General features: G+C 45.8%; 1 long non-coding RNA gene across 2 annotated transcripts in view; it reads right to left on the bottom strand.

Moving 5' to 3' along the window:
- Nucleotides 1-16,831: 16,831 nt before the first annotated feature.
- LOC135882372 (uncharacterized) overlaps nucleotides 16,832-21,663 on the bottom strand; it is a 78,191-nt gene continuing 73,359 nt past the window's right edge. For both annotated transcript variants that reach the window (XR_010561594.1, XR_010561593.1), the window contains 2 exons: nucleotides 18,558-20,522; nucleotides 16,832-17,440 (listed from right to left, as the gene is read on the bottom strand). This is a non-coding gene — a long non-coding RNA (uncharacterized LOC135882372). The remainder of the gene's footprint in view (nucleotides 17,441-18,557; nucleotides 20,523-21,663) is intronic.

Genomic DNA, 21,663 nt, shown 5'->3' on the forward strand with positions numbered 1-21,663 from the left:
GGGAGCTGAACGCACTCTCCCCAGCTGCTCACCACCTTCTGATAGCAAGAGGTACCCAGGGAGGCATACTGGAGTTGCATGCAATGCGCACATCACAGGGCATCTTTGCAGGACACAAACCTTAAAGAAATGTTGTCAGCAGAAAAGGCCCTAATCTGTCTGACTTGCTTTTTTTTAAATGGACAATTGTTTGCGTGTAACACAGAAGAATTACTATAAATGAAACAAATTAAGGGGGGGGGGAAAGAGTCTCTGTGTTACGTTTCACAGCATACAAACAGAGAAGTTAGATAAAACAAAGTACTCTTGTTGGAAGGTTGCAACATAACTCTATTTCTTCAATTCAGAAGAATAAACACACAAGAACCCCAAAACAGAGAGAGAGAGAAAAAGAGCAGGCTACTTCCTAAAACAGAGAGGCACATCTCACTCCACCACCTTACTCTAGACTGGCTGTGTGCAGACTGACTGCTAGCAGACCCAGATCGCAGCACGCTTCCCGGCAGAGCACCCTAGTCTGCAAGCAGGACCAGGAAACTCCTCTAAGCATTTAAAGTGACAGCCCACAAGTTTCAGTGCATCACATTCTTTTTAATTTGGTTTGTTTACTTTGACATTCAACAGCACACTGTGTATAATCAGTTTCAGTGGTTTCCCTTATATAGTCAGTCCATTTCCCTTGCTCTGTATGTGTGTATCTTTCACTCCATAACAGAGGCAAGAAAATAAGTTCTTGCAATAGAAAACAGGGCCGGGTCCAGGCACCAACCAAGGAAGCAGGTGCCTGGGGCGGCACATTCTAAGGGGCGGCATTCCGGCTATTCAGGGGACGGCAGTTCGTTGGCCGGCTTTTTTTTTTTTTTTTTGCTTGGGGCAGCAAAAAAGATAGACCCGGCCCTGATAGAAAAGATTTCAAATTGATGATGTCCCTTTATTTAGAGGCCACTGCTGGGACTTGTAACATCCTTTCTTAGCTGATTAAGTGTTATCTTCACCTGTGATCTGAACCAGAGTCCACTGAAGTCAATGGGAATCTTTTAATTGGCCTTTAATAGACTTTGGATCAAGCCACTAGAACCTGCTCCCACTTCCTTTAGGGGGCATCTTCACTGTAGAAGTAACTTTAAATTCTGTTCTCGGTCCAAAAATCACATTCTTTGCAGACTTCACATTGGAGATACACCAGAACTTTGGTATCAGCTCTGGCCAGCCGGCTGCATGCTGGGAAGATTTCCTCTTGGTCACCATTCCAATCAGATGGAGTTCTGTACTGGAGCTGGTGAAGTGCAGTTACTGGTCCTGGAAGCCAGGTGTGAATGTGGGGTTCGAACTATAACATATTTTTGCAGCGATTTCCTCCGCATTCTGTCTGAGTAAAACCAGGTGTGGAGCTGTCAATTAATCTGAATGCAACTCATCGTGGAGTAAGCAATGACTCAGAGTTTTTTGATTGTTTGTGGTTTTTATTTCCACCCTCCACCCCCAATCATCACCTTTTACAGGTTGGCTTGCCATGCTGTTCGTTATTAATAGCATTCTGCGTGATAGGTTTTTAGAATCTGAGACAAGTAAAATCAAAGGCAAAATTCCCATTGATTTCAGTGGAAGCAGGATAAGTGCTCTGAGGCTTTGGGTAGCCACCTAGACACACTTTGGGCCTGGTTTTCAGAAATGCATCCATAGCCCCAGCTGAAGTCAGTGGGAGTTGCAAGTGATCAGCACCTGTGAAAAATCAGGCCCCAAGTTTAGCTCCTAAGAACTGAGACACCTAAAAACCAGAGGTCACTTTTAAAGTGACTTGTTTAAGGTGGCACAGTGAAATTGAAGAGCAAAATTATAGTTACCACCTCACTTCTCTAGTTCAGAGGCTCTCATTCTTTTACCAACTGGATCATGTCTCATGGACAAAGTCCCAGCCATTCGTGATGACCTAATACCCTTGAGCCAACTGTTTACATGGAAACATGGAAGAATAGTGTTAGGAAAGTAATGTGTTTTAGCTTCTCTTAATGCGTTTTGGCAGCTGAAAACAAGGAAGAGAACTCAGCTCCCAACAGGCCACAGTTTGAGAACCTCTTCTCTAGAGCATGCTGCCCTTGAAGGAAGTGTTCATTTAACGAGAGTCAGTCCACGTTTTTGAGTACGATTCTTTGAAGAAACTGCCTCTGAATTTCCCAGCCTGAGAAAAACTAACTTCCTCTCTGTCCTATCAAGATTTCCCATAAGTCGGAGCGGCACATGAAGTAATACCTTCTTGGCAAAGGAAACAGTGAGGGAATCTTGGGTGGTTAGTGAAGAGGTAACAACTGATAACAGGAGATATCTGCTGTGATAGCTCAGGGAAAGCACCCACTAGGTTTAAACATCTGTAACACATGGAGTGTAAATATGTATCTCCTTCTTTTATAAAGTGCTGGACATTTTTAGAGCACTGTAGAGACACTGGGCACTTAACTCTTGTGACTCCCTATGAAGGAGGCATGTTCTATAGATAGGAAAAGCATGGCACAGACAGGAGAAGTTATTTACTCAAGGGCACCCAGCAAGGCAGCGGCAGGGCCTGGATTAGAACTCTTGAACTACTGAGTCTCCTCTCTGCGCTCATTCTTCCAGATCACGCTGCCAGAAATAGCTCAGTTGTGGCCTATGTCAGATGAATTTGTGGGCTACACTAAAGTTTCTAGTTGTGATGTGCTCTCCCCAAAGAGTGCAGGATGTTGCACGCCGGGTAATCGTCACACCAAGACAAGCATTGTCAGATGAAGTCCCACCCCATCTAGATTGAGGTTTCAAAGAAAGAAACTGGCCAGTGCAACACACACACCAAATACCAGATAAATCTCAAAACGTTCACCAAACCCATAGGCACAGTCATAGAAACGAGCAAGTGCATAACTCATTGGCTCCGTTGGGCAGTCTCAGCAGAGAGAATAAGGCCTGACCTGAATGAGAGGTAGTTTTTAAACAGCAGGGGCACACCAGGGGGCAGCACATGTGGGAAGCTGGCACTGCATCTGCTGGATGATCAGATGTCCTCAGTCTCATGGGACCCCTAACAAAGCAGGTGGAGGAGGAAGGAGTGTCTCTCTTTTGTTAAGTGGGGAAGCAGCACGGGAAGAGACTTTGGGCATGTCTACACTGCCATAAAAGTCCTGTGGCACCAAGTCTCGGAGCCTGAGTCAACTGACCCGGGCTTGTGTGGGGCTTGGGCAGCAGGGCGAAAAAGAGCAGTTTAGATGTTCAGGCTTGGGCCAGAGCCCCAGCTCTGAAACCCCAGGAGGGTGGAGGGTTTCAGAGCCGGGGCTCCAGCCCAAGCCCGAATATCTACACAGCTATTTTTAGCCCTGCAATCCGAAGTCAGTTGACCTGGGCTCCGAGACTTGGTTCCATGCTTCTTTTATGGCATTGTAGACGTACACCACCGCACCCCAAATTCAGGTTCTGACAAGTGTTTCTCAGTTTTCCCAGCAGTGACGTAATCAGGTAAGAAACACGTAACTTTAATGTTAGCAGCCGAGAAACCAGACTATTATATCAGCTAGCAAGCCACAATACCTGGCCAAGAAACATGTGGGCTCAAGCCCTAAATAGGTCTCTCCACTACCCATAGCCTGCAGTCACCTGCTTCATCTGATTTTCCAGTAACTGTCTGAAAGGAAGTTTCCTTCAACCTGAAGCTAGTCAGTCAGCTGGAGTTAGGTTTTCACCACTGTTTCACAATGAATTAGTTGTGGTTTGCCACTCTCACATTACAGGCACCTCATGCTTCATAAAGAGGAATAAGAACCCCCAGGTGATTTAATTCACCAAGACATAATTAATGAGTGCCTAAGCCAGGCTGTTTGCAGTACTCAGTTTATCCACCTCCATAACAATAAAAATAGAAGAAACTTTAACTAGAAGTTCACCTCCTTATAGATCTTTCTAGCTCTGAGTAAAGTATGTGACAGATGGGATTCCATTCAGATTTCTTAGCATTTCCTCTAATATCAGACTTTTGTGAACCGGAAGTTTCCTCGTCACAAGGATCGTGTTCCCCTCAGTGTCTCCCTGCCGATCCCAGCACAGCTCTTTGCTTTGGAGGAGACAGACTTAGCAAATGGTGGAGGAGTCATGAGAAGGCCAGTGTGACTTTTGAGAACACTTACTGCCTTCTGTACCTCTGCTGAGCAAACCACAGTGTTTCCTGAGCTGAGGTGTGAAGCATAAAATACTTGACATAGGCACAGCAGAGCAACCGTCACTGGTAACGAACAGAACAGTGATCGTTTCCTGGTATTTACTGTATAAATCAGGGAGCACCTATGTATCTGTTTGCCAGTGCATGATCCTTGTTATCACTTAAGGAGGGATGTTCAAGGAGTTTTACTCCACTATGGGTTTGTCTAATCCCTTTTTAACCTATTTCCTACCTAGGCATTTCTAGTGTGGCCATTACCATGGTATCTAGGCTCAAGGGGCTTGAAGCCAGCGGGAGTCTTTCCCGTGACTCCAATGGGCATTGGATCAGACCCTAAATACAGAATTAAGAATCACCTAATTAAGAATCAGCTAACAAACTGTCTGCAGTGGCCTCCTCCTCTTCCCTACCTCTTGTGAGGTTGTGATGCTGGTGCTTAGGTGCCAGCTCATGCCAGGGCCCCTAGGCATAGGTGCCATCTTCCTCCAGACCCTGGGGGTGCTCAGCTCCCCACTCCACCCCAGGCCCTGACTCCTCCCGACCCCTTTCCCCCATGCCTCCACCTCTGCTCCGCCCCGGGTTCTGCCCCCACTCTATCCCTTCCCCCAAGTCCCCAGTAGGCACTGGGAGGGAGGGGGAGGCACTGATTGGTGGGGCAGCAGGCAGGCGGCAAGTGCTGGTGGGAGGGGGGAGCCAGTGGGTGCTGAGCACCCACTAATTTTTTTCTGTAGGTGCTCCAGCCCTGGAGCACCCGTGGAGTCAGTGCCTATGCCCCTAGGCCTCAATGAACACTGACAAATGCATAGCTGGAAACTAGTCTGGCTCACCTGTGTGTTAACATTGTTAAAATAGATGTTAAGTTGATAAGAATGTGTTTAGACTTTATGAAAGAGCAGGAAAAAAATTTTTTTTAATCATCTGGCAATGCCCAGGGACGAATAACCCTTTTTTCTACAGAGCTCCTGATACTACCACAACACAGCAATAATATATGTAGATCCCTTGTAATCCTCCAAAACGCTTCACAGCTATTCATTGATTAATTCCCACTACAGCTTTGTGAGGTAGGGCACTGGTACTTTACAGGAAGTATGGCAGAAAGCTTAATTGAGTCAACTGCTCAACACCTCAGAGGGAGTCAGCGTCAGAATAAAAACAACAAGGAGTCCTTGTGGCACCTTAGAGATTAACAAATTTATTTGGGCATAAGCTTTCGTGGGCTAGAATCCACTTCATCAGATGTATGGAGTGGAAAATACAGATTAGGGGTGAAATCCTGGCCCCATTGAAGTCAATGTGAGTTTTGCAATTGACTTCAATGGGTCCAAGATTTTACCCTAGAATTCAAAACTTCCTTTGTCCTGGTCCTGTTCTCAGAACACCTTTCAGCAGAACTCATTAACAAGCGTGAACTAAAGAGAACAGGACTAATCTCTTCAGAACCCAGCATGAAGACTTCTAGAAGACATTCTACTGCATTCTTCCAGTTACAGTGGGGAAATTACCACAGGTAAAGTGGTTCATGAGAAACTATCCTGCTTTCTCTTCTTGGTTACAGTGTTATCATCTTTTGAGGTTGGCTTCTACATCAAAGATGGTGTAGAAGAGGGAGCCATTTCCTTGTAAAACCTTGATTTTATTTTGAGCAAAAGCTGGGCAAGGCCTCTCCTGTCTCCTCACATTTTAATATCCAAGGGCTATATTTATCAACAGGAATTTGTTCCCTGTGGGATGCATAAGCCAAACGCAAAACATCGCTGTTGCAAAGCACATAACAGTACAAATTTTGAAATAGAACAAGACATTACATTGAGGCGTGAGTTTGGTTTTGAGGGAGCCTCTGGGGCCCATACGAAACCACCTGTATAAGTTATAACAACTGATGTGAGTCATTGCTGGTTTTCAGACAAACAGCTTTTCTAGCAAAAGCTTTCATGCTTAGCTAAGGCGTTTATGAAACAGAGACACTATTTTAAACGTGACACGTGTTGTTGTTATCAAGTATCATGCAAAAGAAAACTCCAAATCCATCATCCAAAAAGTCAATGAAAGATGCAGCCGCATTAACAGGAGTCCACATCTTCCCTCTGGTTAGGACATTCCAAGGTGGTAGTTCCCCATAAATCGCAAGCAATGTCTCAGTTATGGGTTTACCTTCTCCAATACTGCTCAGAGAATGTAGAGGAATAAGACTGTCAATTGAAATTGAAATTTCCCTGTTATCGGCACGTGTGTTTGGGGAAGGTACAGCTAGAGATTTTGCCACGTTGCAGCCTCTACTTATTAATACATCTAATGCATTTGGGCTGTATTTGCAGTGCACCCGCTCGCTAAGCACAGGTTTTCTGAAGCAGAAACCCTAAGAGTTAAATGACCCAGATACCAGAAAATTAAAGTTGAGAAGAAAATGTGCTGTCTGCAGCTGGAGGGTGCTGAACGTGGGTCTTGTGTACAGACCCATCTTGCCTATTTTGAGCCAGATAAAGGGGCCTAATCCTCCAAGGTTCTCAGTGTCTTCAGTTCCCATTGAAATCTATGGGAGTTGAAGACAATCAACATGTGGAAGTGGAGAAATGGGGAGACATTCAGGGCCGGCATACTCTCTGTCCATTTGCGTACATTGGCTTTGCCTACCCGCAGCAGAACTTAATTGCAGAGTTCATTTTTTCCTATCAGATCAAATTGTGTTACAAGCCAAACATGTAATTTTAAACCTAATGGTGGTTAATTAAAAGCTGAATAAATCTGAAAATCTATGGCTCGGCAGCACTAATAACTGGTAAAAGATTAGTACTACAAATACAGAAATCCAAACAGCAACCAAAAATTGAAGACTGGAGCACAGACATTGTTAGCTTGGCCACCATGGAAAGAAGCTGTATACCGTAACAGAAATGCCCAAGAAAAGCTCTCAGAAATATGCAATGCCTTCCTGGAAGTATCTGAATGATCTTATTGAATACTGGGGCCCCCATTACCCTCTCCTCCTCTTTACCCAGTTCCTTCCCTCCTTTTCTCTATTCCCCTCCTCTGAATTTTGCTTCTATTCTTTATCTTATTTTAATATTTTTAAACAGTTGGATTTTTATAAAAAATTTTGTCTGTAAATTGTTTCATATAAATACATTATTTGTATTTAACTATTCACATTAGGTTTCAAGTACAGCTAAGTTTAGTTAGCAAATGGTTAATATAGGAAAAGTTTATGTATTTTGAGACATTTACATATAGTTTGTTTTTTCTGTATATATATTTTAAAAAATTAAAAAGTTAATAGGATTTTTTTTTTGCCTTGTCTGTCAGATGTCACCAGCCTCCATTGCTCTGCCACCATTCAGGGCAATGCAACAAGGGGCCCAACACACATAAGAGAAATAGGCTTGTAGGGGGATGGGCACTAAGTGCAGCATAAGGGGTGGAAAACCAAGGCCCAGGCCTGAAAAAGTAGCCTGCAGAGAAACAGCAGAGCAAACACCAGCTCTGGCAAGCATTGGGCACCTCTGTGCAAGGCCTCACATAGCACTGGGAGGAGGTAAAAGGCAGCTTCTTCCCCTGGCTATGTTACAATGCAATGTTTTGCATGGGAAAGACACACCACAGGGTACAGCTACCTTATGCAGTTTTTACCCCTCTCTCTTGCGCAAGGCACTTCATAAAACTCTCCTCCCTGAATGGTTAACAGCACAGTATTTCATAGCACTTCAGCTTATCAGTCGGTGCTCTATGGTCAGCCACTATTCTGCCAGACAGCTATTGCTACAGGCTGTTTCCTACCACGCCCATACATCTGCGATTTACTAGTTATCTGTAACTGCTACTCAGGAAAGCAGAATTAAACCCACATTGCAATGTTATTGGTAATTTAAACTACAGACAATTATAATTAAAAATATGAACATTTACTAGACACCATGTTATAAAAACACCAACATAGCCAATTAAAAAACAAACAACAGAATCAACTGTCACTCTGAAACCAGGGCTGAGACATAACCAGGTGAGTGTTTTTCTGCCTGTAGGTGATGGAAAACCAAGGGACAAATCTTGAAGTAGCAACTTGCAGGAAGAAACATTTCTGACCCAGGGTCTTGAAATTTCCCCTACCCCTTTACTGCTCTTGCCTCCCCTGTGCCCCTCACCCCCCCCCCCCCCCAAGCATGGGAAACACTTCTATAGTGCATTCAGTACACCAAGGTTACATTTCTAGTTATATGCGACAGTTTGTATCCTCAGTGAGCAGGTAATTATGTAACACATTCAACATTTAAGTGATGTCAGAGTACTTGCCGTGAACTGGAGCACACAGGCCCTTCAGGTCTGTCTTTGTAGAGGCCGCCATCAAAATCCCAAGAGAGTGTTTCTCAGTAATCTCTCAAGGGAGTAGTACATAGATTATTAAGGAAATACAAAAATCCAAGAGGGTAAACTGTTGTTTTTTTGCCATACACAGCAAGGACAAGCTCTCACCAAACTGAATAGCTTTATTGCTGTGGCCTTATATAGCTGGCTTAGCTATCCCAGAATCCCCTGCATTAGGCTAACTCAAACTGCTGGTTCATGCCTATCCCTACCTAGTGCTATGAAGCATCAAACTGAAGCCCCTACTGATGATAAGAAACAAAAGCCCCTGGGGACTCTCCATTACCAAAACATACAGAATCTGTAGCTAGTGAGAGTGTGCTGGATTAACACTGAAGGTAAAGAGACTCACACATCCACTGATTACATCATTCATATAGGAAGGGAGAGAAGGAAAACTCTAGCATAAACAGCAACATATTTTAACACACAGTGCTCTGGCCCCAGGTAAGACTTTCTCATAGCATTCTCCCTCTAGTGACAGCCTCCTCTTCCTTGCAACTTTAAAAGAAAAAGAAACATGACCTTCAGTCATGCTTGAGTGTCGACATGGTAGTGCCCAGAAAGGGACTGCTTGGGAACAACCAAACTCTTTCTTCTAACTATTTTTTAATATTTATGTTAAGGTAGAGCCCAAAGGCCCCAACCAGAATCAAGACCCCATTGTGTTAGGTGCTGGACAAACACAGGGTTAGATGTGGTCTGTGTCCCAAACAGCTTTCAGTCCAACCCCCCAGTCTCTTACCAGTCAGTGGAAGTGGTACTCCACTGAAGGGATACTCAGATCTAGCAAATGCAATGAGTTCAAGTCAAGACACACATTTTCCTTGTGTTCAGCAGCACTGTATTCCTGAATTATTTGGCATCTTCATTTATGGAAAATCAGGCCGATAGTTGTGTATTGTAGACCAGTATAACTGAAACCATCTGACAAGCCATGTGCTTGGGCAATAACAGGCAGAGAGGGTGATGCTGCAATAGTATAATCAAAGGCATAGCTCCCTTGAACTCCGAATTAATTTTATTGCCAGTCTCTGAACAGTTTTCTAATTCTCTGGGACTTACAGTTTGTACTGGCTGTTTGGGGTGGGAGGCGCCATCACAGCCTAACTTTAAACAGAGGGTGGGAGGAGAGACACAAGAGCCTCCGAGGCAGGACAGAAAGAGCAGAGAGAGGGTGCTGACAGCAGAGACAGAGCACAAAAATGGGGGGTGGGGCCTGGCCATGTAGGGAGAAAGGTGGGGTTTTATTTGCCTTGCTGGAGAGACACAACTGTAATATCCGGGTGTAACTATCTCCCTCGGTCTAATGTTTGTACAGCTGATACAGCGCTTGTCAAAAATAAACTGCCCACTTGAAGCCGGGATGGAGCTTAACCAAGAATGGAAGGACTGCAGTTAAAACGACTGAAATGCACTTCAGTCCAGTGATCAGAAAGCAAGTGACAAGCAAGCGAGTGAGAGAGAGAGAGGATGAGCTGAAACAGCCAGTGCCAGGAAAAGAGAACTGAAGCAACCACCGTTGTTGGGAATAGAGAAGTCCCTGGGCCTGATTCTGATGTTTCTTAGCCAAATTTGAATCAGCATAGCTCTGCTGACTTCAGCACAGCTATTCCCTGATTCCTGCTGGCATAAGATCAGAGGCAGGTCCTGCCAAGGCCAGGGAGCAGCCCAGTAACACTGGGGAGCCCACAGCGCTGTGTGGTGATGGACACTGTGGGGTTATATTTTTAAGCCGTTATTCCTCTTCTCAGGCAATGTGCTGCAGTTGGAAAGCAATCCTTTTAGTCACAAAGCCAGGGTTACAGTATGTTGTGTTATCATGTCTTACACTGGGAAGAAAACACTACACATGAAAAGTTCTTTACTTCTAAATTGTTCCATGGATTACGTTCATTGCTTTGTGTAGTGCTGTGGCTGAATACCGTGCTTCAAGGCAGCACAACACACTTGGAAGAGTGTTGCTAGGACATACTTACAAAGGTATTTGGGCACCTAAAGATGCAGATAGGTGCCTGTCAGGATTTTCAAAAGTACCTAAGCAGGCTAACACCTAACATTGAAGTCAATTCCCAACAGCTTAGCTCCTTGTCCCAAGAATCACCCAGAGATATTATAGTGAACTAAATGGGTGATGAAGTTGCTTTGGGGTATTTGTACATATATGCCTTGGCTTTCACATGGAGACAGTTTTCTAAAACTAGAGGAACAGTAACCCTGGCCCTCAGGACACATCCCAAACTAGTAAAATATCAGGGATTTGTAATACAGCAGCCTAATATCAAGCTGGAGGAAACAGCTCAAGCATTTTGGATTTAAGTGTGTTGTAAAAGTGGGGATTACCCATGTCACAGTTTCGGGGTATGGGGTTTTTAGGGGAACTCAGTTCAGCACACTAGAATGACTATTTCTGGTTCTGTGTATCTACACGCCAATCAAATCCATATACATGTTCTAAGTGTAATGACCAACAACACACAACCAGCTAGCATGCTCGGAGAAGGCTTTGTCTCTGGTTTAGCTCCTATCATGATTTCTGGGAAACTTCTCTTTCTATCCTTCCTGCCCAAGGTCAAGGAGATTCATATTCTTAAATGTACTAGTTAACATAGAGAAGGCCCTTTCATCCTAAACATTCCTTTCACGGTAATTTTAAACGTGTTCTTTAGCACATGCTGCATCTCAGCCCAATGGTGATTTTGTGTGTGTGTTTGTGAAACTTGTGTAAAATGGTTTGGCCAGTTCTGAGAGGCACGAGGGAAGGGAGGTGGAAATACACTTTGTATTTTTAAAAGCAATAGTTAAATTAACAGAGAGGGCTGCGTGGGTCAGGGGATTGGAAACGAGAGATGGGGATGTTGATCTCTATTTTACCGATTCAACTCCACCTCAAGTCGGCAGAGAAAGAAAACAATTTCCGTCTAATAGCTCTGACTGCATGAAATGATTTGTTCATCTCAGTTCAGTCTGTCCACAGCGCAGAAGCTACCATCACAAATAGCCTTGGTTAGCACCCTTGCTGTTTGCCTCAGAAGAAAGGTGACAGGTCCAAATGGGCACAGAGGCTGACTTACCTACGAGTCTCCATGGGAGATGCACATTGGTAGGGCAGGGTGAAGAAACCGGCATTAGTAGTATCCTGGGGCTGACTAGAGGATGTCAGTGTGACCAGGTGTTATAGCCTGGTGTGTTCCAGGATTACTAGTTCTCTGGAAAAATATCTAGTTTAAAGGGAAAAAACCTAAGTGACTGGAAATGTCACCGCTGCACAATTAATCTGTAGCAATTATTTTCAGTCTATTGCAGCAGCAATAGCCAGAATGCACAGGGATTTTGGGTGTCTACTGCGATCGTTTAGAACTAAATCCACTACCAGTACAGAGACAGGCTCTAATGCAGGTTAAAACTTAGTAAAAAAATTGGGACACACTGGCCTAAGACGACCCACCAACTGCATTTTGTCATTTTCTGCAACTCATGTAAGGTTCAAATTTGTGGGAGGGGCAAAATCATAGGCCAGCATCCTTCACCTCCCTCTCCTCTGATCCCTGCAGCAGCACCCTCTCCCCTGGCACTACAACTCTGATCCCAGCCTGGTGTGCAGGGGAGTCCCAGGGGTGGGTGAGTTGGAGAGCAAGCCCGCCCCACGCTGACCTCACATCAATGGCTACTGTCCTGCAGGGCTGGGCCTGGTTCCCTGCTTCAGGTGTTAGGACCCACTGCACAGGGTCGCAGTGCCTCACGGGTTTGGCCTAGCTGTTCCATGCCCAATTTGAGTGAGTGGCCAGACCTGAGTGGTGCTGTGACCCCCATGCACCAGACTGCAATGCTACTCATTCAAATTTGGCCCAGCTGCCTCTCTATCATGAGGAAGAGGTGGCTCACTCTCCATCCAGCATCCCATGGCCTCCTCTCTGCACTGGGACCAGGACCCTGTAGAACCTTCCTGCAACACACTGTTTGGAAATCACTGGCTTGGACGACCCTTTGTGTCTTCCCATCCCTACAGTCTTCCATAACACAGATCTTCCAAACGACTGCAGGCCCCTTTCTCACACCCGAATCATTTAAACATGTTAGCAAAATCTACAGAAGAAATGACAAGATCACTGAACTTATATTCACCTTTGAGAAGCCTGGGAAATGCTAACCACAAACATGAAGTGTACATCTCTAAAGCCACAACCTCTCTCATCAGCAGTCATGTCATTTTATTTGAGCTTATTACATTACAGAAAAGAAGAAGTGAAAAGCTCAAAGGTGCATTTTAATACAGATTGAAATATAATCTCCCTCCACGTTCACAGCTTGTTAGTTAGGCCTTTTGTTCATTCCTATGTGATATTTAGATCCAGGGGAGCTCTCAGATAATGTGAATGAATCCAATGTGCAAGGGACGAATAAATCCATCCCAGCAGTTTTAACATGACAGATGGTCAGAACATTTTTGAAGAGTTCAAAACTTCAGTGAAAAAAACATGGGAAAAAACATGGGGAAAAAATTTGTGGAATTTGTTGTCAAATTCTAATTAGCATGTCTAGTTTCACCTTTAAAATGGAGTTGTCATATTTTTATACACTCATATAGCAGTTTTCATCTACCAAGTGCTTTGCGAACATTAGCTAATTATGAAGAAGCATAGTCTATTGGTTAGGGCTACGTCTACACTACCACTTATGTCGGTATAACGTATGTCGCTCAGGGGTGTGAATAGGTCACCCTGAGAGACATAAGTTACACCGACCTAGGCTTCTCCTACTGACATAGCTGCCGTTGCTCGTTGGGGGTGGATTAATTGTTGACAGGAGAGTTCTCTCCCATCGGTTTAGAGTGGCTCCACTGGAGAATTTACATCAGTGCAGCTGCATCGGTTCAGGTACGCCGCTGTACGTGCTCTGGTATATCCTAAGCTTCAGATTTGGGTTTCACCATCAGTTCTGGGGCAGAGTTCCTGTGTGATCTCAGCTTCCCCCTTTGTCAACTGGGGATAATACTTCCTTAAATCACTAGACGGTGGTGTGGAGTAAATCATCATTGTTTGTAATAATCGTGGGATCCAGTAGGAAGGCGCTATATAAATTCAAAGGATTACAATATTATTGAGGAATTTCATACTCATTCTATTAACAATTTAGGACCTAAAACAGCTTACATTGTTTTCCAAAACACATTTCAAGTGAAAAACAAAAAGCTGAGAATCAATGTTTTACAAATCCCCATATTCCCAAATCCACTTCCATTGTTCATGCTGCAATGTGTTCTGTTCTAGAATCCTCGCAAGGGAAACAACCGAATAGAACCTGGGTGAGCGAGTGGCCCACTTTAACAGGCTGTCACCCAAGTGTGATTAAAAAGGTCTCCTTTCAACCAGCCTTTCACCTTGTTACACAAAAACACACTAGTGATCACTAGGAAAGGAAACTCAGAAAAGGAGCAGGAGCCTGGGAGCTTTGCAAACATATTATTGCCAGAGCATTTTAGGGCTTTTCCATGTCCCTGCTAAGCTCAGTCTGGGCTGTAACCTTAGCTGGTATAAACTGGAGGTGATTGACACCACCTGAAGACCTGGCCCTCAATGTGTAGCTAAAAGGAAGGCTTCGTCAAGCTTTGATGGCAGTAGCAAGGTGTTGGGAAGTCTCTCAAGTTGTTCTGTGTCCCCTAACATTTCTCTCAGTGGTTAAGGTCTTGTGGGAGTGATGGTCCCCCAGTGTTTTAACCCCTGTGGGGTCTATCCCTGGGATTGTAATAATCTCATAATCTCGTGACAGTGCAAGACACAAACAGAGATGAGCCCACACTCACAAAGGAGTGTTTGTAAGATAATTAACTTTATTTCCTAGGCCTAATCATACCAAACAGGTCAGGGACCACTGTGGCTACCGTTACCATTATGAGCTAGATCCTCAGATGGTATAAATTAGCATAGCTCCATTACAGTTAATAGAGCTGCATCGATTTGCATGATATGGGGATCTGGCCAGTTATATCTACATCTACAAGAATTACCTAAAGTCACTATGGGGAGCTCTTCTTTCTATGGTTTGCATTCACCCGACAGCCAGGTGTCTCATTAACAAGGTGGATCACTGAAGGCAAAAGCCATTCCATAGAAGAACGAACATGGGAATATTTAATTTAGCACAGGTCTTTACTTTGTTTTGGGCAGGGAAAGGCCTTGCTAAGTGCCATTGCTTTTGCCAACGCTTTCCTAAGGTCAAATCTACACACTACAAAGTTACGTCGGCATACAGCCGCCAAAGTTTGTATATTGCTCGGTCACATGGCTACTTGTGTCAGCACTGCGACTACTCACCAGGCATGCTTGTGTTGATGCAAAGTGCAGTGCACTACGGGAGCATATTCCAAAGTGCTATGCTCTGCCATCTGGCACCATGCCATATTGGCCATTTTTGCAATGTGTTGTGAGATAGTAATGACTCATCCGGGGATCTCTGGGAGCTAGGGGTTAAGTTCCCAGCAGATAACTTTCTCCATCCCATCATGCCATCCAGAGCCCATAATTTTCAAACCTTTTTAAACGCCCCCCTCCCAAACTTGCATGACACTTTTCAGTCTCTGCCATCTCTGGCTGAAGCCCAGAGTCCGCAGAGCTCTATACTGTTCTTGTGAATGTTGCAAATACAGGACGCACACTTCTCCTGTATTCAGGGCCGGCGCAACCCATTAGGCGACCTAGGCGGTCGCCTAGGGCACTACAATTTGGGAGGCGGCAACCGCGGCGGTATTTCGGCGGCGGGACCTTCCGCTGCCTCTGTGGGGGGTGGCATTTCGGGCCGGGACCTTCCGCTGCCTAGGGCGGAAGAAAAGCCGGTGGCGCTCCTGCCTGTATTTGAAGACCTCCAGGAAGTACAATAACCAGGAACATGATAATTTCTTTGAGGACAGTTTGCTGAGGGACATAGTGAAAAACAATTCAAGGTTGTTGGTGACATTCACAGACCAGCTGCAGATGATGGAGTGCTGCTTCTGGACCCGAGCAAAAAGCACTGACTGGCAGAATCGTATCATAATGCAGGTTTGGGACAATGCACAGTGGCGGTAGAACTTTTGGCAGCACAAGGCCATATGACTGGATCTGTGCACTGAGTTCTCCCCAGCCCTTCAGTGCATGGACAGCAGAATGAGAGCTGCATCAGCAATGGAGAAGCGAGTGGTGATCACACTCTGGAAGCTTGCAATACCAGATTGCTACTGGTCAGTGAGAAATCATTTTAGAGTTGGAAAATACACAGTGGGGCCATTGTTGTGCAAGTGCATAGAACCATTAATTATCTCCTGCTATGCAGGCCTGTAACTCTTGGCAATGTGCAGGACAAAGTGGGTGATTTGCAGCAATGAGCGTTCCTGAACAGTGGTGGGGCGATAGACAGCATGCAACTCTCTATTCTGGCACCAGCCTATCTTGCCACAGAGTACAACAGAAAAGGAAACTTTTCTATGGTTATGCACATGTAGGTGAATCACTGGGGTGGCTTCACCGACATCAGTGTTGGTTGGTCAGAGAAGATGCATGACACTCATATCTTTAAGAACACATGGCTGTTCAGAAATCTGCAAGTAGGGACATTCTTTCCTGGCCAGTGAATTACCACTGGTGATATTGAAATGCCAGTAATGATGCTAGAGGACCCAGCCTAACCCTTGCTCTTGAAGCTATACACTGGCTACCTGGACAGCACCAAGGAAAGATTCAATTACCAGCTCAGCAGGTGCAGAATGACAGTTGAATGTGCTTTTGGTAGATTGAAGGGATGCTGGCAGTGTCTACTCACTAGTTTGGAGCTCAGTGAGAAAAATATCCCAATTGTTATAGCTGCCTCTTGTGTCCTGCATAATATCTATGAGGCCACAGGGGGAAAGCTGCCACCAGGGTGGAGAGCAGACGTGAAGCAGCTGCTGACTGACTCTGAACAGCCAGACTCATGGTTCATTACAAGACCCCACTATGGAAATATGCAGTTGAGGGAAGCTTCGAAACAGCACTTGAACTGTCAGCCACAGTACTGGTCTGTGGGCCTAGATCTTTACGGGTTGCTTGAAGTGCTTACTGTACATTTATGAATATAACTGGGTGTTTTTCTGTAGCTATGAATTCTATGATGCTTGGCGTGTATTTACAAATACTGTCTGCTTTGTGTACCACTATGCATTCTGCAATGTTTGTTGTGAACTAATAGAGGTGATTTGATTCTCCAAAAAACGCAAGTTGAGTGGGAAAAAAGAAACAATGCTGCAGAAAATCAATGTGCAAAAACCAGAAAACACATAGGCCCTGTTACACAAGTTTTTAACATAACGGGGTGAAAGTTAAAATTATAAACATGTGTGTCCTGTTGAGGAAACAAGCATAGTCCAGTGTGGCTACACATACACCTGCCGTGGTTCTCACAGGTCAGTGTATGTAAAGCTGTGGTTTTCCTTACTGTCCCTGGCATGGAGTGGAAGGAGTAAGGATGTGCCCTGTGATGCCATGTGGTATATTAGGAGTTGCAAGGAGCAGCGACCATGGAATTCTCCAAGGACTGCAAAAGGTGGGCAGGTCTGGGATTTCTGGACCCGTAGGTCAATCAGGGCCTGCAGCACTTGAATTTGCTGACTGAGAAGACCTACTACATTCTGCTACATTTCCTGCTGCAACTCCTGGGGCCTTTTACTTGTTCTCTCTTTCCTTCTCCATGCTGTTCGTCATGCTGGCTCTCCAAGCCCTTTGTTCATGGTCTGATGCCTCACTGGCTTGCAGGATCTCGCAAATCATGTCATAGAATCATAGAATCATAGATTATTAGCCTCTCTCATTCTCTTCTTTCTCCTCCTCTTCAGGGTCAGGTGTTCTGCTGGCAAGGAGGGGGCATCCCTCAAGGCCACCCTGCCGAAAGCTGCTGATAAAAACAGACAGATGTGCCATTGGATTTACGGTCACAAGAGAAAGGGAAAGATAAATTTCAAAACTCTTCCCATATACACTTTTAATAAGCTATGCTACTCGACACTTCAGCTTTGGAGTGCCTCTGCACAGCACTGCTCTCCAGTCCCAGACGTGGTGAGTACAGCCTGTCAGGGATGCGGGGGCTGGAGGAGAGGAAGGATTTTATGTGTCCTTAAGGTATAAAAAAGACACTTACTTTTTTCCATAACTGGTGTTCTTCAAGATGTGTTGCTCATGTCCATTCCATATTAGGTGTGTGCGCTCGCCACATGCACTCGTACCGGAAGTTTTTCCCTCCGCAGTATCCGTAGGGGACCAGCTCTGGCGCCCTCTGGAGTGGTGCCCACGTAGCACGGTATAAGGGGCACCGCCGGCTCTCCCCACCCTCAGTTCCGTCTTGCCGGAAACTCCAACAGTGGGGAAGGAGGGCGGGTTGTGGAATGGACATGAGCAACACATCTCGAAGAACACCAGTTACGGAAAAGGTAACTGTCTTTTCTCTAACCCTCTTGCCTCTGTGCTTCTCTGTCATGACTGACACTCATCTCCTATGCCTGAGCACGGCCTGCCGTTGGCACCCAGCAGTGCAGTGAGTATTGATTGGCAGTTTTCCACAGGCTGTGGGGATTCTAGCTAATATCCAACTCCCGAGGGTCACAAAGGCACAGAGAACACAGCTGCTGATGGACCATATGATGCTAGTCTGTTTACTGCAATGGTGCCAGCTAAGCTCATCACACATGGTGTGGGAGAGTCTCTTACCATGGGGGAAGAAATAAGGCTGCCATCACTAGAAACTTATGGAAGAGGATTGCAGAGTATCTCTCAGGAGGATAAAAGAGACATCCCTATGTACATAAACACAGTGCTCTGCATGTCCCCTCTCTCCACCTAACCCAACAAGGAAATGAAAAGCAGATGCCAACTCTACCTCTGTTGTACCTCTGTCTCTTCTTATACGAGTAAAACAATGAAAAGTCGATACCTTTGTCTTGTTCACTTGGGGCCTGGCCAGGTGCCATCTTTAAAAATAAACATTGTAAGGGGAAAAAATGTATGCATACACTTACCTGAGTTCTCTTCCCCCTTCATTAGGCTCATCTGTGCTCGCCTGGTAGGACTTGCTAGACTTTGGTGGAGCCTCAAACAGCTCCTGGCTCACAGCATGGCTGGAGTCCCCTGCTATGTCTCCCCCATCCCATCCTCCTTCTCGCCATTCACAGCTGGGGTCTTGGGCTCCCATGAGGTATCCACAGTGGTCTGTGGGTTGCTGGTGAGGTCTCTACCATGGATGGCATGCAGTTCCTTGTAGAAGTGGTAGGTCTGTGGCGCAGCACCAGATCCATCATTGGCCTCCCTGGCCTTGTGATATCCCTGGCAAAGTTCCTTCACGTTCACACAGCAGTGCTGCTGATCCCTGTCATAACCCTTTCCCTGCACCCCCCATGCAATCTGCTCAGGGATGTCCACGTTTCTACAGCTGGTCCGTGCCCAGGAAATCCAATACTTTCTGTCTACTCCAGGCAGGACTGTGTCTAGTACGTCTGTGTGCATGGAGCTGGCATGGTCAGTTAGGCAAGGCAATTGCATGTAACAAAGGTGAGCTGTGTGTGCTCGCCAAGCTGGGCAATCAGGAAGAAGCATTTCAAAAGCACGCAGGGGGAGTTAAGTGGGGAGCAGGGCCAGCTCCAGGATTTTTGCCACCCCAAGCGGCGGGGGGGAAAAAAAAAAAAAAGCCGCGATCACGATCAGCAGCAGCTTTACCACGCCGCTTCATTCTTCGGCGGCAGGTCCTTCCCTCCGAGAGGGACTGAGGGATTCGCCGCCGAATTGCCGCCAAAGAGCTGGACGTGCCGCCCCTTCCCGTTGGCCGCCCCAACCACTTGCTTGCTGCGCTGGTGCCTGGAGCCGGCCCTGGTGTGTGTGTGTGGAGGGGGGGGGAGGGGTTTCCAGTCTCTGTGACCCGTAGGCAGCACAATTTAAAAATATAACCAGGGTGGTCACTGTCCATTGGGACAGCTGGTGGAGGTTGTTGGAATTGACACATGTCATGCAGTGGCTACACTCGCTCTGCATTGACCTCAGTAGGTCAACCATGGCTCTCCGCAGTTCGGGCAGGTGTTTTTACTGTGTCGCTGTAGTGGGGCACTTACATCAGCCAGTGACAAATTTGAGTGTAGACACATGCGCAAATAGGCTGATCCAAGATGACTTGCATTGAACTAACTTTGTAGTGCCTAAGCACTCAGTACCAGACAAGCAAATTCAGCATAACCCTGAAGTCACAAGAAGTTCTTACATTGGTTTTGATGTATCAGGATTTGGCTGTTAATGAAGTCATAGGAACAAGCATGCCAGCGAGTTAAAACCGATGATGTCAGAAGGTCCAAGGTGAAGAAACTTTTTCAGCTCTTTTGTAATTTAGCTGCTTACAGGGGTCTATACCAGGTTGTTCAGAAATCATTCATCACAGCATGCAACCTAACAAATCCATGACACCCTGGCATTAGCCTGTCAGTTTCCAGTCAAACCTTTTGTTCAAAGCATAGTATGGAAGCCTGGTTATTCTTTGGCTGGAGAAGGCACAAAGTCATGGCAACAATAAGCACATGGGATCTTTACCAGGTCTGAAGAGATAAATACCACTTGGGTGAATTAGTGGAGATTATAATTCACCACAGAGTGCTAATTGTCAAGACAAAGTCGAGGGCCCCCTGTAGATAAGGTGCCCAACAGATGTTTGTTTGCCCTCTGTATCTAGTTTTTAATTGTAGTTATCCAAGTGAGAGCCTGAGCCAAACTGATTCATCCAGTTTCCAGCATAAGGGTTGTTCTAGATGATTGACACGTGGGAGTTTAGAAATACAGGAGCAGAAGGGGGGAGGGGTCATATTTTCCCTTATAGCTCCCAACCTGTGAATTATTCAGCTCCATTGCAAATGTGCTCTGCATCCGTGGTCCCACGAGGGCAAATTCTCAGGCCTCCGTCTCCCCCTGTTTACTCTTCTGGATATACTTGAATTTTGTACTGAGCACTGTAAGAAAATGAGACAAAGTTAGTGTCTAATGCCACCCAGGAAATTGTACTGTTTCCAGCTCCTCCAGTGAAAACAATACTCTTGCTATTTCTCTCTCTGTTATGATGCATTCACTTCTTCACATGCTGGTTTCTGTTCTCCCCGCACAGTACAGATGCAGCCCCATTTGTTTTCTGTACTGTAGATGAGAGCTCTGGGTTTATTAATCATCTTGGGTACGTTTCATGTTTCTGCCTAGGTACTTCTATACCCCTCCAATTCCTATAATAACTGAAATCAGTGGGCATTAGGCACCTACATACCTTTGAGGATCTGGGCTGAGTGCCTCCCCAAGATTAATACATTCATTCTGACACCATCCTGCTGAGGGAGGCCAGTTCTATTGTCTCCAAGAGTCAAAAATCCCATGGGAGAGTATGTACAGCAAGGAGCATGTTGCAGATTGGATCTGAATAGCCTTGGATGGCAGGCTACTCAGGTGGGGGCTAGCACTTTTCAAATGGCACTACACTGAACAGGTTTTCTAAAGCAACACAGTCTTCCCTCTCCCCACCCCAGCTGGAGGCTGAAGTCTGTGGGAGAGCAGCCCTATGGTCTGAACTGCCTATGACCCCCAGCAATAGGGCAGGGATCATGAGTATTCAGATAGCAGCTCCCAGAGCTTTCTACAGCTCCCCATATTCAGCTGTCAAAGGAGATTTGCTTTCCCTGTGATAAGGTTTCAAATACAGAAAAGAAATGGAGGAGTTTCAAACACTGTCTAGCTTGTAAATAAAAACCAGCCAGCAGCGTCAGACTCTATCTCCTCCGCTTCCCACCAAGCTTGTCCCGGCTAACAGCTTGGAGTGTCATGAGGTGATTAATGGAGAGTTCAATGGAGCGGGGGAGGTGTCTGAAGCACCAGAGCCTGGCTTTACAAGTACCGCTTCCATCTACAGCAGGGGCGGGCAAACTTTTTGGCCTGAGGGCCACATCGGGTTTCGGAAATTGTATGGAGGGCCGGGTAGGGGAGGCTGTGCCTCCCCAAACAGCCAGGCGTGGCCTGGCCCCCGCCCCCTATCCAGCCCCCTCTGCTTCTCGCCCCAATGCTCCCCCCAGACTCCTACCCCATCCAACCCCCCTGTTGCCTGTCCCCTGA

This window comes from Emys orbicularis, chromosome 8 (genome assembly GCF_028017835.1).
Source record: "Emys orbicularis isolate rEmyOrb1 chromosome 8, rEmyOrb1.hap1, whole genome shotgun sequence".
NCBI lineage: Eukaryota > Metazoa > Chordata > Testudines > Emydidae > Emys > Emys orbicularis.